Genomic DNA, 6,930 nt, shown 5'->3' on the forward strand with positions numbered 1-6,930 from the left:
GGTGTCCTTCTAAAAAGAGAGAACTTAGGCACAGAGACAGGGGAATAAACAGCCGTGTGGAGATGGAGGCAGAGACTGGAGTAATGCAGCCACACACCAAGGAGCACCAAGCATCGCTAGCAGCCCCAGAAGCTGAGAGGCATGGAAGGATCCCCTGAGCCTGTGAGGGGGGTGGCCCAGCTGATGCCCTGACTTTGGACTTCTGGCCTCCAGAGCTGTGAGAGAAAAATCTGTTGTTTAAGACCCCCAGTTTGTGGCACTTGGTTACAGCAGCCCTGGAAAGCTCCTAGAGAGAGGTTAGGTCATCTCTTCCCAGAAAGACAGAGTGAGAGGCAGGGCAGGACTCGAACCCACGCCCTCCAACTCCAGAAGCAGCACTTTCTTGACCGCTGTGCACCCTGCCATAGTCTGGCATCCATGTGGTCAGTTACTTCTCTTACACCTGTCCATATTTTCACCTTTAAGGCAAAATCCACGTGTTTTATGCTCATTTTAATTCTATCTGCCTTTTTCAAATTCTCCATTACTATGGTTTTGCTAAAGGTTACTGTTGGGGAAACTGGACAAAGCGTACAGGGATCTCTCTGTATTATTTCTTACTATTGCATGAGTGTCTTCAATTAGCTTCCAAAAACGTGCCATCTGACATTTCCTGGGCTTCTTTCTCACTGAGTTCCATATCATTGATCTAACAAATTCTTTTTTTTTTTTTTCCTTAAATAGTTGCTCAATACCACTAAGGTTTGATCTCCATAAGTAACAATAGAGAGAGGGACAGAAGGTTCCTGGGACCTGTCAGCTAGTGAGTTATGGACCGTGGCTCCACCCTCACTGTAAATGCCCATGGGCACAGAGATCAGAGAACAGAACCAAACAAGGCCTGAATTATTAAAAACAAAACAAATGGCCGGGCGCGGTGGCTCAAGCCTGTAATCCCAGCACTTTGGGAGACCGAGACGGGCGGATCACGAGGTCAGGAGATCGAGACCATCCTGGCTAACGCGGTGAAACCCTGTCTCTACTAAAAAAATACAAAAAAACCTAGCTGGGCTAGGCGGCGGGCGCCTGTAGTCCCAGCTACTCGGGAGGCTGAGGCAGGAGAATGGCGTAAACCCCGGAGGCGGAGCTTGCAGTGAGCTGAGATCCGGCCACTGCACTCCAGCCTGGGTGACAGAGCGAGACTCCGTCTCAAAAACAAACAAACAAAAAACCAAACCAAACCAAACAAAAAAAAACGGCCAGCTAAAGAAAACACTTGAGCTGGAACTTAACAGGTCATCTGTAGCTCATCTTTCTTTATTTTCCTTTTTTTTTTTTTTGAGACGGAGTCTCGCTCTGCCGCCCAGGCTGGAGTGCAGTGGCCGGGTCTCAGCTCACTGCAAGCTCCGCCTCCTGGGTTTACGCCATTCTCCTGCCTCAGCCTCCCGAGTAGCTGGGACTACAGGCGCCCGCCACGTCGCCTGGCTAGTTTTTTGTATTTTTTAGTAGAGACGGGGTTTCACCGTGTTAGCCAGGATGGTCTCGATCTCCTGACCTCGTGATCCGCCCGTCTCGGCCTCCCAAAGTGCTGGGATTACAGGCTTGAGCCACCGTGCCTGGCCTCTTTTCTTTTTTTTAAATTTATTTTTGTTTGTTTTTGAGAGCGGAGTCTCACTCTTTTGCCCAGGCTGTAGTGAGTGCAGTGGTGCAGTCTTGGTTCACTGTAACCTCCGCCTCCCAGGTTCAAGCAATTCTCTTGCCTTAGCCTCCCGAGTAGCTGGAACTACAGGTGTGCACCACCATGCCCGGCTAAGTTTTGTATTTTTAGTAGAGACAGAGTTTCACCATGTTGGCCAGGCTGGTCTCGAACTCCTGACCTCAAGAGATCCACCTGCCTCAGGATTATAGGCGTGAGCCACCTTCCCTGGCCTATGATAACTTTTAATTTAAATGCAGCTTCAAAAGGTAAATAATTGAAGCTTTGTTTTATTTCCCCTTTAAATAACTTGAATTTTTTTCTTTAAAAATTTGTGTATTTGTGGCTTGGTGCAGTGGCTCACGCCTGTAACCCCAGCACTGTGTGGGGGGCTGAGGCAGGTAGATCACAAGGTTGAGAGATTGAGACCATCCTGGCCAACATGGTGAAACCCTGTCTGTACTAAAAATACAAAAATTAGCTGGGCGTGGTGGCTCACGCCTGTAGTCCAGCTACTCCGGAGGCTGAGGCAGAAGCATGGCGTGAACCCGAGAGGCGGAGCTTGTAGTGAGCCGAGATCGTGCCACTGCACTCCAGCCTGGCAACAGAGCGAGACTCTGTCTCAAGACAAAAAAAATAAATAAATAAAAAGAAATTAAAAAATGTATTTGTATGTCCCTATTGAGTTAAGTGGTAGGATAAATGTATGTTGTTAAAAGTAATTTCTCAGAATTCTATTAAGCAATGAAAGACAAGATCCAGTCATGCAAGTGTTACAAAAAACACTGTGTATAGATTAGTACATCCCATAGAGTTTGGTACATATCTAAATTCATGCTTCTATTTCACTGTTATTCAAAACAGTTTTATATCATGTTAAACAGGGAAATTACAATTTAATTTCATGGGGGTAGGGGCAATGCATGGAATTTTTTTCTTTTTTTTTGAGACAGAGTCTTGCTCTGTCACCAGACTGGAGTGCAATGGTGCAATCTCGGCTCACTGCAACCTCCGTCTCCCTGGTTCAAGTTATTCTCCTGCCTCAGCCTCCTGAGTAGCTGGGACTATAGGCACGCGCCACTACGCCCGGCTAATTTTTGTATTTTTAGTAGAGACGGGGTTTCACCATGATGGCCAGGATGGTCTCGATCTCTTGACCTCGTGATCCACCCGCCTCGGCCTCCCAAAGTGCTGGGATTCCAGGTGTGAGCCACCGCACCCAGCCCAAAAATTTTAAGTATTTGTTTCACATTCACTACCTTAAAAGAGACCATCCTGGCTAACACCGTGAAACCCCGTCTCTACTAAAAAATACAAAAAACTAGCTGGGCGAGGTGGCGGGCGCCTGTAGTCCCAGCTACTCGGGAGGCTGAGGCAGGAGAATGGCGTAAACCCAGGAGGCGGAGCTTGCAGTGAGCTGAGATCCGGCCACTGCACTCCAGCCTGGGCGACAGAGCGAGACTCCGTCTCAAAAAAAAAAAAAAAAAAAAAAAAAAAAAAAAAACTAGTTGTCACTGAAAACATTTAAAACGTTGAAATCACGTTTTCAAGTACATTTGATGCTAATGCTGTCATCACTTGCACTTTGATTCACTAATAACACATCTAAGTAGTTTAATAGTTTTGTTATCTGGCTGGGCGCGGTGGCTCACACCTGTAATCCCAGCAGTTTGGGAGGCCGAGGTAGGCTGATCACTTGAGGCCAGGATCAAGACCAGCCTGGCCAACATGGTGGGATCCTGTCTCTACTAAAAATACAAAAATTAGCCAGGCATGGTGGTACATACTTGTAATCCCAGCTACTTGGGAGGCTGAGGCAGGAGAATTACTTGAACCCAGGAGGCGGGGGTTGCAGTCACTGGAAATCACGTGAGACTCTGTCTTAAAAAAAAAAAAAAAAAAGAAAAAGTTTTGTTATCTATTTATCTATTTGGAAAATGTTTTGGAGTTGTGAATTGTTACTCCTCTTTTTCTTCTAGAGTTACACAAATCCAAGTGCCTTTGTTGTGGTATGGAGAAAAGTATCACAATTTTATGTTTATCTTACCTTCCCAACTGTCTCTGGGGGTACTGTGCAAATATCTGAGTCCAAACTGAAGTACCAAATGACCTGTGAACTCTATGCTTAGTAAATATATTAAACCTGAATAACTTAAAAATTAATGTGCATTTTTTAGCAGAAAATTTGATTTTAATTTAGAATTGTCTTTTAGTGTAATTTCCATAGGGACTTCTAATTTTTCTAGTGAATGTTGGCTATACTTTTTTTTGTTGTTGTTGTTGAGACGGAGTCTCGCTCTGTTGCCCAGGCTGGAGTGCAGTGGCCAGATCGCAGCTCACTGCAAGCTCAGCCTCCCGGGTTCAAGCCATTCTCCTGCCTCAGCCTCCCGAGTAGCTGGGACTACAGGCGCCCGCCACCTCGCCCGACTAGTTTTTTTTTTTTTAGTAGAGACGGGGTTTCACCGTGTTAGCCAGGATGGTCTCGATCTCCTGACCTCGTTATCCGCCCGTCTTGGCCTCCCAAAGTGCTGGGATTACAGGCTTGAGCCACTGCGCCCGGCCGGCTATACTTTTTTTTAATGGAATGAATTTCAAGTCATAATAATCAGAAAAGTTTGTTTTACTTTTACAGTATGGACTGAACTCAGATAATTAAACACTATTTTGAATCTTTTTTTTTTTTTTTTTTTGAGGCGGAGTCTCGCTCTGTCGCCCGGACTGGAGTGCAGTGGCCAGATCTCAGCTCACTGCAAGCTCCGCCTCCCGGGTTTACGCCATTCTCCTGCCTCAGCCTCCCGAGGAGCTGGGACTACAGGCGCCCGCCACCTCGCCCGGCTAGTTTTTGTATTTTTAGTAGAGACGGGGTTTCACCCTGTTAGCCAGGATGGTCTCGATCTCCTGACCTCGTGATCCGCCCGTCTCGGTCTCCCAAAGTGCTGGGATTACAGGCTTGAGCCACCGCGCCCGGCCCACTATTTTGAATCTTAACAAGAGGCTTTTTTGTGTTAAGATGGTATCAGCCTATATACAGTGAATTGAAGAAGCTTCAGTCTTATCAGAGTTTTTGCACATTTTAGCTCGATAAAGTCTGAATTAACTGTTCCAGATTTTATCTGTATTTGGAAATATAATTTTGTAAAATCAATGTCTTACCTTTTTGATACAATAGATCATGTCACGTTTCAATAAAACAAGAAGCACTTTTATCTTTCGTTTTTCAGGGAAGGGATGAACATTTAATTGTTTACATTTTGTTATCGCTGTTATGCAATGCTCATTTTATGTTGCTTTATAAGTAAGTTTACATGTACCAGAATAAGTATCTGCTCATGTAATCTACCTGTGACTGTTTTACTGTCCCCTCCAGTCACTTCAGAGTATGCTGAAATTGACTGGGCGTGGTGGCTCACGCCTGTAATCCCAGCACTTTGGGAGGCTGAGATGGGCAGATCACAAGGTCAGGAGTTCGAGACCAGCCTGACCAAGACGGTGAAACCCTGTCTCTACTAAAAATACAAAAATTAGCCAGGCGTGATGGCATGCGCCTGTAATCCCAGTTACTCAAGAGGCTGAGGCAGGAGAATCGCTTGAACCCAGGAGGTGGAGGTTGCAGTGAGCCGCAATCGTGCCATTGCACTCTAGCCTGGGCAACAGAGCGAGACTCCATCTCAAAAAAAGAAAAAAAGAAAAAAAGATTATGCTGAAATTTACCACTATTGGGATGAATGATCACTATTCACCAAGTGTATATTAACATGCAAATGTTTAAGAAATAAACATAATAAGGAGATAGCTTGGGTTAATAGGATTCTCATAGTTTTTTTCCCCTATGAAACATAAATTATGATTTTAGTGTATTTATTATGGAATATACTAATTTAAAAAGGACTTTAAGAAGTTGTGCTTTGGGAGGCAGAGGCGGGTGAATCACGAGGTCAGGAGTTCGAGACTAGCCTGGCCAAGATGGTGAAACCCCATCTCTACTAAAAATACAGAAATTAGCCAGGCGCAGTGGCGGGTGCCTGTAATCCCAGCTGCTCTGGAGGCTGAGGCAGGAGAATCGGTTGAACCTGGGAGGCGGAGGTTGCAGTGAACTGAGATCGCGCCACTGCACTCTAGCCTAGCTGACAGAGCAAAACTCCATCTCAAAAAATTAAAAAAAAGAAGTTGTGGATGTGAATAATACATTCCTCTAATAAAAATTTAAATTGTATAATAGTTTAATAAAGTATTTACATTCATTGATTTTTTTTTTTTTTTAAAAAGACAGAGTCCCGCTCTGTCACCTAGGCTGGATTTCAATGGCATGCGATCTCCGCTTACTGCAACCTCTGCCTCCTGGGTTCAAGTAGTCTTCCCACCTCATACTCCCAACTTGCTGGGCCCACAGGCACTTGGGTTACCACGCTGGGATAATTTTTGTAATTTTTTTTGTAGAGATAGGGTTTCACCATTGTTGCCCAGGCTCTGTGCTCAAGCAATTGGCCTGCGTCAGCCTCCCAAAGTGCTGGGATTACAGGCACGAGCCATTGCGCCTGGCCTCAGTTATCCTTTCTATTACAACCTATGATGTTTTCATAGCCCACAACACATCAATTTCTTCTTAATAATTGTCAATCTGGCCAGGCACAGTGGCTCATGCCTGTTTCCCAGCACTTTGGGAGGCCAGGGCAGGCAGATCACCTGAGGTCAGGGGTTCAAGACCAGCCTGGCCAACGTGGCAAAACCCCCTCTCTATTAAAAATTAGCCAGGTGTGGTGGTGTGTGCCTGTAATCCCAGCTACTCGGGAGACTGAGGCAGGAGAATCACTTGAACCCAGAAGTCAGAGGTTGCAGTGAGCCAAGATCGTGCCACTGCACTCCAGCCTGGGCAACAGTGAGACTCTGTCTCAAAATAATAACGATAATAATAATAATAATCTGGTTAAAGAGGTAACAATGATCTATTAATGCTTTGGGAAAACAAGTTGGGTTGCCTTTGAAGGCCTGAGTTCTTAGTTCATTCAAAAATACGTATTTAATTTACAGCATGTGCCAAGCATTTTTAGCTTCCCAGTATACAGCTGTGAACCAAACAGATAAGGCCCTAACCATTTTCAGCATTCTGTCTAGTTGGGGTGGGATGGGGGCTTAATTAAGATAGAGATATAGAAAAATGTACATCTAAATAATGTAAGTATGGAGTTGAGAGGAAGCAACTAACAATATGTTAGAGATCTTAGAAGTAATATTTTGCAGTCTTGTAACCTATATTT

This window comes from Trachypithecus francoisi, unplaced genomic scaffold (genome assembly GCF_009764315.1).
Source record: "Trachypithecus francoisi isolate TF-2019V2 unplaced genomic scaffold, Tfra_2.0 Lachesis_group14, whole genome shotgun sequence".
Taxonomy (NCBI): Eukaryota; Metazoa; Chordata; class Mammalia; order Primates; family Cercopithecidae; genus Trachypithecus; species Trachypithecus francoisi.